The following is a 12501-nucleotide window of genomic DNA, read 5'->3' on the forward strand; positions in this document are numbered from 1 at the left end:
AAAAATTAGTATTTAACGAGGTAATCACTCATGAAAACATTATTCACCGTAAAACTATCTTTTTGGACCTGATCAAATACATACTTTAATAAAGAAACGGTTAAATCAAAATTATACAAAATAAGATGTATCTGTGGCATCTGGGTCAGATGCAAGTTAACGAACTCCACCAAGAAACGCACGTCACAGATAAGAAACACCTGATTCCAAAGTTCTCTATGGAGAATGTGGTAATATGCCTGATAACAGGCCTCGTACCACTTTATCGATCTGTAATCAATGTCACAATTTCTCGTTTACTCGTCAACGTCCTCGAATTTAGCCAGTATTCAGTTAAAAACAGTCACGAGTTGGCTAATAGTATTCGTGATGTACAAGTAATAACAGAAATGCAATGTGTGTCACTGGATATAGTTAAGTTGTACACAAATACACCGGTTGAGGCTACTGTTTAAATCATTACGAGAATTTTGACTGTACAGGATAGATCTTCAAGGAACAGACTGGGGAATTTATTGGCCTGTTGTCCCTAATCCTGAAATATAATTATTTTGTTAGCACTAGGAAAGTATACCTCCAAAACGACAGGTTAAGTATGCTGAGTTCAATTTCTGGCTTATTAGCAGACATTTTTATTAACCACCTATTAAACAGGTCTTTCCGTGAAAATGCCAACATGATACTTAAAACTGTTTATTACTTTTGCTAATAAAAGGTAATGAAGATGACATTAACAAAATTGCCACGCTATTTAATAACAGACATGAGAAAATACATTTCACAAGTGAAATAGGCAATAATTCTATAAATTTCCTAGACTAAGAAGTTAGGAATGAAAATCGGAAACAAACCACTGGTACTTTCCAGAAGACACCTGTGTAGATAGTTTTAGATTTTTACTCAAACCACCCATCCCAACACAAGAAGGCATTTTTTAATTTTGACATTAATCGCCTTTTTAAACTACCACTGTTAGAAACTGCACACAAATTAGAGATAGACATTATCAACTACATTGCAAGAGCTAATAATTATGCACGGAATTATGTAACTACGATTTTCAACAAAATTGCAAGAAAAATAGAACAAAATGTAACATCAGATGTGCACAAAAGGTAACGAAAAGAAATTTATTATGTTACCTTACTATGGTACTGTTAGCACAAGAGTGGCATCAGTTTTTAAGAATTATATACTGTTTATTTTTCGACAGTGAACACTCTTAGTCGTTTATTATGGCATAATATACAAAAAAAAAAACCAACATCTTTCACCATCCAGGTGTATACAGATTGGAATGTTCAGACCGTAATGCCTGTCATGTGGGCCAAACAGGGAGACAGCTCGAGGCCAGATTGCACGAGCATGTGGCACTGGAAAGAAGGAACGTGGCTGATAAATCTGATTTTGTCACCTACTTAACTGACAGCGGATACAGGGTTCCGGATATGACCTTACAATTAAAATTACTTCATAGGGACAAGAAGAATAAATTTTTGGATTTACTAGAGGAGATGGAGATATTCTGCCATCACAGATCTTCCCCCACATTCTTGCTGAATGAACAAGTGGCAATGAGTAGCACCCATGTTTGGGAGTTTTTTTTTAAACCGCCTTCTTGGTAGAAGGCATGGTTGTGATCCAGGAGGGATGCATTCAACCTAACAGATCCATGTCCGTGTACTAGCGTTGTAACAGTATACCAAACGAGTAAGAACGCTGTAACCAAATATCTAAGCCGTCTTGCCAGCATTATAGGCTATATTTTGTAATGTAGTTTTTAACATCAACATATGCTATTTATCTTGCTTGAATTTGGTTTATAAACATCTCATAACCATTTTACTGTATGTCACATTCTCTGTGAAACCTAAGATATCAGTTTTAAAATATTACATGGTGTGTTCATACAAACACAGGTACAATGACGATCATTGTTTACATTCAGACGATACGATTAAGTAGAGAATGGTAAATTGTAATTTTTTTGCCCATTTGTTAATCCTGTTTCAGTGATTTACGGAAACACAGTTTAATATGCCGATGTACTTCATGGTAAGTGATTCAGTGTCATGTAACACTTATTGTTTTTTAATTTATATACCTCCAGACAAAACTGTATATTATAATTGTTATTTGAATGCACTGTATTTTTATGTATATAAAATTTTTTGATCTCAACCCATTCTTTTACATACGGGCAATAACAATAGTTGGCGTTGGCTACCCAGTATGACGTAATATAGCACATGACACATGGTTGATGCCATATAGAATTTTGGTCTGGCCTAATATTAAGGCGACCACTCGCGATAAGCAGGAATTTCGAGTTCGGTCCCGGTCCGACACAAATTTTCATTGTCGTCATTTCATTGCTTATCTGATGGTTGTCCATATTGCGAATGCATTTCACGTAATATAGCATTTTATCGTAATGATTTTTAGAATTTCTTTGCTTCCAGACAAAAGTACTATTTGAATTCCCTGTATTTTTGTGTATAATTTTTTTTGTCTCAACCGAATCTTTTAAATATGTGCAATAAATAGAGGGTGTTAGCTGCCCAGTATGATGTAAACTGACGTTAGGTGCACGGATCTGTAAACAGCAGCCTCAATTGGGCTAATGCTTGTATATGACTGAGTTGGACAGGAATAGGTGTCACTATACTTACGTTGAGTCTACAGACGTTAAAGTAACCTCTGGCGTGCCACAGGGGAGCGTTATGGGACCATTGCTTTTCACAGTATATATAAATGACCTAGTAGATAGTGTCGGAAGTCCCATGCAGCTTTTCGCGGATGATGCTGTAGTATACAGAGAAGTTGCAGCATTAGAAAATTGTAGCGAAATGCAGGAAGATCTGCAGCGGATAGGCACTTGGTGCAGGGAATGGCAACTGACCCTTAACATAGACAAATGTAATGTATTGCGAATACATAGAAAGAAGGATCCTGTATTGTATGATTATATGATAGCGGAACAAACACTGGTAGCAGTTACTTCTGTAAAATATCTGGGAGTATGCGTGCGGAACGATTTGAAGTGGAATGATAATTTAAAATTAATTGTTGGTAAGGCGGGTACCAGGTTGAGATTCATTGGGAGAGTCCTTAGAAAATGTAGTCCATCAACAAAGGAGGTGGCTTACAAAACACTCGTTCGACCTATACTTGAGTATTGCTCATCAGTGTGGGATCCGTACCAGATCGGGTTGACGGAGGAGATAGAGAAGATCCAAAGAAGAGCGGCGCGTTTCGTCACAGGGTTATTTGGTAACCGTGATAGCGTTACGGAGATGTTTAACAAACTCAAGTGGCAGACTCTGCAAGAGAGGCGCTCTGCATCGCGGTGTAGCTTGCTCGCCAGGTTTCGAGAGGATGCGTTTCTGGATGAGGTATCGAATATATTGCTTCCCCCTACTTATACCTCCCGAGGAGATCACGAATGTAAAATTAGAGAGATTCGAGCGCGCACGGAGGCTTTCAGACAGTCGTTCTTCCCGCGAACCATACGCGACTGGAACAGGAAAGGGAGGTAATGACAGTGGCACGTAAAGTGCCCTCCGCCACACACCGTTGGGTGGCTTGCGGAGTATAAATGTAGATGTAGTTGTAGATAACGGTATGGAATTGTGGAACTGTAATTGTGCATAACTGTGACATGGCGTTTGATCAATGTGCTGTTTCTATGTTACATTTTTGTATTAATTGTATTTATAGCACCGATGACAGCAGAACTGTCAGTTGAAATCTAGATGTGCAATGCAATAAAAAACAGATGATGTTACGACACGATGGTGAATCCCTTTCTGTCCTGGATTACGTCACGATCGTGTGGCACAATGATTCCAACAAGAAAAAAAAAGAAAAAAAAGTTCAAATGTGTGTGAAATCTTATGGGACATAACTGCTAAGGTCATCAGTCCCTAAGCTTACACACTACTTAACCTAAATTATCCTAAGAACAAACACACACACCCATGCCCGAGGGAGGACTTGAAACTCTGCCGGGACCAGCCGCACAGTCCATGACTGCAGCGCCCTAGACCGTTCGGCTAATCCCGCGCGGCTACAATCATTCACGTGGAATCTAACATGACGAACAACACAATATATATAGTGTTTTAATACAATTACATTGCTTATGCTTTTTTTCGGGTGAGTCGTTCATAACACCCACCATCCCCCTTGCCTGCTCCGTTGGATCTGTGCCTATAGTTGTTTATACCACTTGCGCCTGATCTTGGAAATTAGAATGCAGTCCATCCCAAGTTTTGGTGTTTATTGCCGCATTCATCAATTTCGAATCTGACATTTTAATTTTAACAGTTACAGCTTTCACGTATTTGAAAGAATGATGGTTATTATATAATATCCTCTCGACGCTAATTCATAGTAGACTGAGTAAAGTTCGTGTAGGTCAAGGAAAATGCATGAAATCGGCCATGCCCTTGTTAAGGAAATCACTCTAGCACCCCATGCGATTTGAAGGGAAAAAAGGAAAAAAAAGAGAGCGTAGATTCTGAATCAAAATGACTGACCGTGAATTCGCACCACATTTCTTCAGAATACGAACATACCACTGGAACAGTTTTATAGGCCCTGTAGCCGGCCGCGGTGACCGTGCGGTTCTAGGTGCTACAGTCCGGAACCGCGGGACTGCTACGGTCGCAGGTTCGAATCCTGCCTTGGGCATGGATGCGTGTGATGTCCTTAAGTTAGTTAGGTTTAAGTAGTTCTAAGTTCTAGGGGACTGATGACCTAAGATATTAAGTCCCATAGTGCTCAGAGCCATTTCAACCATTAGACATATAGGCCCCGTCAAACGACATAATCGTTGGCAGGATATCAAGTCTTACTACGAAGACGACAAATAACAGATAATAAGGTTAGAAAGCTGAAATATTTATGTTCCATATAATGCCAGTACTATATGGACCGACACGTTGTAAGTCATGTTACTGCCATGAGATGAACGCGGGTTGAGTATGGAAACAAAGGATGCACATTTCAAATAATATAACAAAATAATGATCATAACGAATGGTCGTTCATATATCACTTCCTGACAGCTCTCCGTTCACTGAAACGCGTTCTATTGAGGGCACTATCTCTCTTAGCCGTCTCATGTCCTGCAGCGCCCTATTTACGACGAAAGTGTCACACATTTTGACCAGGTTTTCGACTACAATCTGTTCCAAGCATATACAGATTGTTTAACATGCACTACGGCTTTATACACTCCTGGAAATTGAAATAAGAACACCGTGAAATCATTGTCCCAGGAAGGGGAAACTTTATTGACACATTCCTGGAGTCAGATACATCACATGATCACACCGACAGAACCACAGGCACATAGACACAGGCAACAGAGCATGCACAATGTCGGCACTAGTACAGTGTATATCCACCTTTCGCAGCAATGCAGGCTGCTATTCTCCCATGGAGACGATCGTAGAGATGCTGGATGTAGTCCTGTGGAACGGCTTGCCATGCCATTTCCACCTGGCGCCTCAGTTGGACCAGCGTTCGTGCTGGACGTGCAGACCGCGTGAGACGACGCTTCATCCAGTCCAAAACATGCTCAATGGGGGACAGATCCGGAGATCTTGCTGGCCAGGGTAGTTGACTTACACCTTCTAGAGCACGTTGGGTGGCACGGGATACATGCGGACGTGCATTGTCCTGTTGGAACAGCAAGTTCCCTTGTCGGTCTAGGAATGGTAGAACGATGGGTTCGATGACGGTTTGGATGTACCGTGCACTATTCAGTGTCCCCTCGACGATCACCAGTGGTGTACGGCCAGTGTAGGAGATCGCTCCCCACACCATGATGCCGGGTGTTGGCCCTGTGTGCCTCGGTCGTATGCAGTCCTGATTGTGGCGCTCACCTGCACGGCGCCAAACACGCATACGACCATCATTGGCACCAAGGCAGAAGCGACTCTCATCGCTGAAGACGACACGTCTCCATTCGTCCCTCCATTCACGCCTGTCGCGACACCACTGGAGGCGGGCTGCACGATGTTGGGGCGTGAGCGGAAGACGGCCTAACGGTGTGCGTGACCGTAGCCCAGCTTCATGGAGACGGTTGCGAATGGTCCTCGTCGATACCCCAGGAGCAACAGTGTCCCTAATTTGCTGGGAAGTGGCGGTGCGGTCCCCTACGGCACTGCGTAGGATCCTACGGTCTTGGCGTGCATCCGTGCGTCGCTGCGGTCCGGTCCCAGGTCGACGGGCACGTGCACCTTCCGCCGACCACTGGCGACAACATCGATGTACTGTGGAGACCTCACGCCCCACGTGTTGAGCAATTCGGCGGTACGTCCACCCGGCCTCCCGCATGCCCACTATACGCCCTCGCTCAAAGTCCGTCAACTGCACATACGGTTCACGTCCACGCTGTCGCGGCATGCTACCAGTGTTAAAGACTGTGATGGAGCTCCGTATGCCACGGCAAACTGGCTGACACTGACGGCGGCGGTGCACAAATGCTGCGCAGCTAGCGCCATTCGACGGCCAACACCGCGGTTCCTGGTGTGTCCGCTGTGCCGTGCGTGTGATCATTGCTTGTACAGCCCTCTCGCAGTGTCCGGAGCAAGTATGGTGGGTCTGACACACCGGTGTCAATGTGTTCTTTTTTCCATTTCCAGGAGTGTATTTATGTCCGAGACAAGGTGTCTGAGAAATAAAATTAGCTCCAAAACCGTAGTTCAGGTTATTATTCTAACTTTGTTAAGTATTTAGCGCTCGCTAAGTAACTTGGCCCTAACACATTAGATTAGCTGCTGCACTTTTTGAAAAGGAAGCAAAAGTGAAGAAATGGCAGGCATCATACTATCAGCCGTACTGAGTGGCTAGGAAGCATTGTCGGCGTATACCGATCTGTACCTCACAAGCCTACAGGTACCTTCCAAGTAACATCCAAGCGCTCAGCACCAGTTCTGCAGTATCTGGTAACCCATCAAGGAAAGTGCGACTACAGCCGGACTCTTAAGTACTTGAATAATGATAAAATCAGCGGTTGCACTTGAAACCATGTCGTTCATTCTTTTCAACATATGCAACCAGTTTCGACACCAAATGGTGTTACCTTCAAGGCCCAAGCGTAGCCTGCCACCCACAACCGTTTTCATGTGCAATGAACAGAACTGTATGCAGCGGGTCAAAATTAAATGGATTCCGTACCCTTGAAACCTGAAGATGGCACCATTTGGCGTCGAAAATGATTGCTTGTTTAAAAAGAATAAACGACGTGGATTCAAATACAGCCGCTGGTTTTGTTAACATTATTCAATTAGATCTGCAGTACGTGTAATATATCAACCAAAACATGGTTTCCCTAAATTGCGCCCGCATCTCGTGGTCGTGCGGTAGCGTTCTCGCTTCCCACGCCCGGGGTCCCGGGTTCGATTCCCGGCGGGGTCAGGGATTTTCTCTGCCTCGTGATGGCTGGGTGTTGTGTGACGACCTTAGGTTAGTTAGGTTTAAGTAGTTCTAAGTTCTAGGGGACTGATGACCATAGATGTTAAGTCCCATAGTGCTCAGAGCCATTTGAACAATTTGAACCCTAAATTGCTTAAGTTAAATGCTTGGACGGTCCCAGTCAGAACACATGGAGGCGTTGTGTTTCTAACGAAGTCGCCGTCGGCAGAACGTCAAACTCTGATCTTCCGACCACCCTTCTTCGACTTTTCACTTTTTCCGTGCGGGCAGATACAGTCTATTTCAGCGTGTTATTAACTGAGATAGTGTCAGTCACTATTTCGACTTCTATACATATTACCACTGCTCTTTTTCTGGGAAAACGCTTGGGGGACGTGCACCCCTAAACTTTTCCTGTCCGTAAACTAACTTCTTTACGATGTTGGAGAACTTAAAAGTTTGTCAACGAGTTATTTCACGGACGTAAATCGGATTTCATTTTTTCATGTTGTTAATCGCAATATGAACGATGCCAGTGCAGCCAGTCGTGGAAAAAGCGATACATTTAACTATTTCGAAGCAACAGGCAACCGTTCTCAATAACTGAATCGCTGACAGGCAGTGTGTCAACATTCTTCCTCTGTGAGGGAGACGGCACACGGGACACGTCCCACTTCGTTATTCACTTATAATTCCCATTCTACTGGCTACGTGACTGTACAGTAAGCCTTGTTATTCGTTGCACGTGATCTTAGAGGTTAGGTTAAGAGGAACAGTAAAATAAACTATTTTATTTACTCTCATGCGTCTAAAAAGCTAAATCTTCAAAAATGGTTCAAATGGCTCTAAGCACTATGGGACTTAACATCTAAGTTTATCAGTCCCCTAGACTTATAACTGCTTAAACCTAACTAACCTAAGGACATCACAAACATCTATGCCCGAGGCAGGGTTTGAACCTATGACCGTAGTAGCAGCACGGTTCCGGACTAAAGCGACTAGAGCCGCTCGGCCACAGCGGCCGGCGCTAATTTAATTCCTGTACGAATTAAAAATCAGGAATTTCAACCTTGTCGTTGGATGACAAAAGTCAGAATGTGAACACTGAACCTACGAGTGAAAAAGTGCACTAAGAAAGTCAAAAGATCGTTCACAACGATTGACTTTGGCTCAAGAAACAGCATTTTGTGTGAAAAATGACTGATTAATCGTTTCAAACAAAAAACTTGGTTTAAAAATTTGCGAAGAAAGAGGAAATTTGGGCGCAAGTCGAAACAAACAAGGAGTGAATGAGCCCAACATTGAGCTATCGTATCTATCGTCTTCAGGTGATTCAAGAAAAGAAGAGACGGTTTCTTTTTATTTAAACTAACGAAGTTCCGTTCATCTAGCTGCCGCCCAAATACTACTTTGTGCTAAAAAGAAGACTATGGAAAATGCTTGCACTAATGCGTTTCAAACTGAACGGGAGATGACACCAGATATATTTTGCACTGATTTTAAAGAAGCGAAAAATAATCGACCTTTCAATGTTTTTGGTACAGAAACTGATCCCCAAGAATTTAACGGAGTTGACATGGGCCGCATTTTACATTCTTGAAATTCGTGTACTAAAATAATTAATTACATCAAATGTATTTCATCGTCATATCTACAAGACCTTTATTCCATCTTGCTACTGTCAGCAATCTAATGTTCGATGAGCTGGGTGGTCCCCCACGTTAGTGTTTCAGCCTATGGATTATGTACATTCTTGGTTTATGAAAGGCAGGCATCTTGCAACTGACACAAAGAGTAAGGTAAGAAAGCGTGAAGACCAAAGCGTTAGTTAAACTTAATTACAACGTACTGTTGTTTTACAGTCAAATAAATAAAAATATGCATTGAAAACTTCAGTAACTGTCGCTGCATTATACCTAGTGTTATGAGTTCCCCTAAATTTTTTTTATTTAGAAAAAGAGCGTTGCATATTACTAAATTAAAGTCCCCTCCTCCGCGTTTTTCTGTCTATATTAGGAGACTAATTTCAGCGAACTACTGTAGGAGTTCTGATATGATTTTCACTAATAGACAAATTGATTCTTGAGAAAGGTTTCTGTGTCTAATCTATTAACGCTAAACTAGTCAAGTCGTTCAGCTATAGATATTTATCTGGGGAGGGTCGTTAGTTTGTATTCTAAAAGCTTCCGTTCGGTGAGCGACGGCGGATACATAGCTTAGCAGAAAGCAGAATAATCTTCTTTCTCCCTTCCTTTTAAAGTTCCAGACCATACGTGGGACTAAATGTAGTAAGTATCCCTATGTTATACTGGGCTTCTCTAATTTGTTGACGCTGTCATGCTCGGAAGCTGATTAATCAAAACCTTGATGAATCCAACAGCTCTTTTTTGAATCTTCTATTATCTTTTCCGTTTACATAAATTATTAACTATCCCTGGTCGACTACAATACTAGAAGTAACAACGCAAAAATAGTTCCAAACGTTCTATTTCCTGCTATTATTTACAGCAGATTTTTCTTTGTTGCAAGACAGAAACCTGGGATTGGAGGTCGCTTGTCGGACAATCTCTGCAGAACTCTGGGTACTGGCTAAAAGCGAGTCAGTATTTCTGACCTGCTATTTTTTTTAATATTCATTTTATAAAACACGTAAATGCCACTGACAGGATAAAAGCTACAACAAAAATAAAATCATCATCTTTGTCCACAATTCTTTTCCACCTGTGCAGTAATAATCGTGGTCCTGCTTACTCAGCCAACGGCGCACAGAATTTTTCAAGACCACATCTTCCACGTGACACCCCTGATAAGATTCTTTCAGTGGGCCGAACAGATGGAAGTTTGATGGTGCAAATTTTCTTTATCCTAGTTGGTCAACATTTTCCGTATCCAGTGCACAAAAATCTTGGAATAGCTCAGTTGCTTCACGCGCCCGGGTTCCTGGGTTCGATTCCCGGCGAGGTCAGCGATTTTCTCTGCCTCGTGATGACTGGGTGTTGTGTGATGTCCTTAGGTTAGTTAGGGTTAAGTAGTTCTAAGTTCTAGGGGACTGATGACCACAGCTGTTAAGCCCCATAGTGCTCAGAACCAATAGCTCAGTTTTTCAATAATGGCCATCACGCTGCCTTTACGTCATGGGTAACTGGAGAGACATTTCGTCTCTCGTTATCCGGCGGTCTCGCGGATGATTTGGTCGACACACTGGATGTTGTGTGAAGTTGCTACAGTCGCTGGTCGACTGCTGAGCGTTGCATCAGCCCAGCTGCATCTGCCCTTCAGTTGCTCTACAGCGACGGACCCACCACCTAACGGTACTGACGACGACCGTATCATCTCAGTACACCTTCTTCAGCCTTCAAGAAATGCGTTTTGGCGTTTCAACTTCTGCAGTAAGAGATGTAATCACAGAATGCTGTCTTATACGGCGAAAATTTGTGTAACGTTCGGCTTACTCAGAAGTGACATCAAAAGCAGACGTAGTCGATGCGACCACAAAACTCGATAGCAGTCGACCCAGTAAGAGTTGCGTCCTCACCAACGGAGGCAACCGCAGTTGGCTTGCTGAGATCGTTTCCAACTGGCGCCACAGGCAGCTCTTACAATTTCACTGCCAATCACAAGCGCAGCCCAAACAGCAACCTCTGCGCCGACGCCAATGTCATGGACTTCTGCGTTGTAATAAGCGACGGCCAGAGGCAGCAACGTGTTCATATTCGGCTTTGGAGTACGACAGTTCCGGTACAGAGTTCCACGGTTGCTGTTCGTAGGAGAAATCAGCCTGCGAGACTTAATCTACAAGTTGAGTCACCTATAGCATATCCATAGAGACAGCTGTTTAATACAGTGATTGACAGTATAGTGCCCAGGACGGACATCCTTCTGGCGTGCGCTGGCGCCAGCACACCATGCGGCATAGAGGTTACGCGAGTATCGATAGAGGCCAACGACAAGACTCGCTGGAAACGCGCTGCCAACGTCCTCTCAGCCGCCAGTATTTAGGATCGCCGCCTTGGTCCGGAGAGCCAGTTAGTTCGAGCATCTTACGCCGTGAAGTTCCAGCTTGTCACCGAGACGGAGCCGCAGACTTAGCGTCTAGAACAGAGACAGGCAGCACGTAGCAACCTTATAGTGAACATAGCGGACTACTACTTCAACAGCGTTGAGGCTCTGTGGACTATACAGAAGAGAGCTTGTACCTCAGCACAAGGAAACTTGAGTTACATAGCTCTTTTTTATGAATAAAGAACCCCATTATTAATTACGTGTAGTTTGTGTTATAGGACGAGGATACCGGCCACCAACCAACATCCTCTCCTAGCATTACTAGGTACAGCTCTACAGAGACAACGAGACGACATAAAAGCGGTTAAAGTGAATATAACATAGTCCTGTTGACATTATATTCAGTAACGCTCGCCTTGACAGGCCACTGTTAGACGTATCTATCCGCCAGGACATACAGCAAGTTACTGTACAATGAGGTGTGTATGTGTGTGTCACTAATTTGTTTGCACTGTCATAGTTCCTCCGTCCAACTTGGAGCACCTAAATCTAATAAACGTTTGCGAGCCGTTCTACCCACACGACCCATACACATTAGTAAGTGTCTCTTTGACTGCGAGTACACCCTCGGAAATAGCGACGTATACGGAAAAAACAGCTAAATATTTGTGGGAACCAAGTACCCAAGTGTCAGTGCTGCTCCTATCACTCGCAGCATTTCGAGCTGTGTTCTTAGATTCCTACCTAACCATACCCTCGAAAAACGCGACTTATCCGGAAAATAAACAGCCAAATATTTTTGGTGAATAAGAATATGAATGTCATTGCTGCTCGTTTCACTTGCAGCAATTTATTCTCCCTTCTTTTAATCAGACTACAGCGCGAAACTCATTCATCTACATCTACATTTATATCTCGCAAGCCACCCAACGGTGTGTAGCGGAGGGCACTTTACGTGCCACTGTCATTACCTCCCTTTCCTGTTCCAGTCGCGTACGGTTCGCGGGAAGAACGACTGCCGGAAAGCCTCCGTGGGCGCTCGAGTCTCTCTAATTTTACATTCGTGATCTC

The sequence above is a fragment of the Schistocerca piceifrons genome, chromosome 3, assembly GCF_021461385.2.
Source record: "Schistocerca piceifrons isolate TAMUIC-IGC-003096 chromosome 3, iqSchPice1.1, whole genome shotgun sequence".
Taxonomy (NCBI): Eukaryota; Metazoa; Arthropoda; class Insecta; order Orthoptera; family Acrididae; genus Schistocerca; species Schistocerca piceifrons.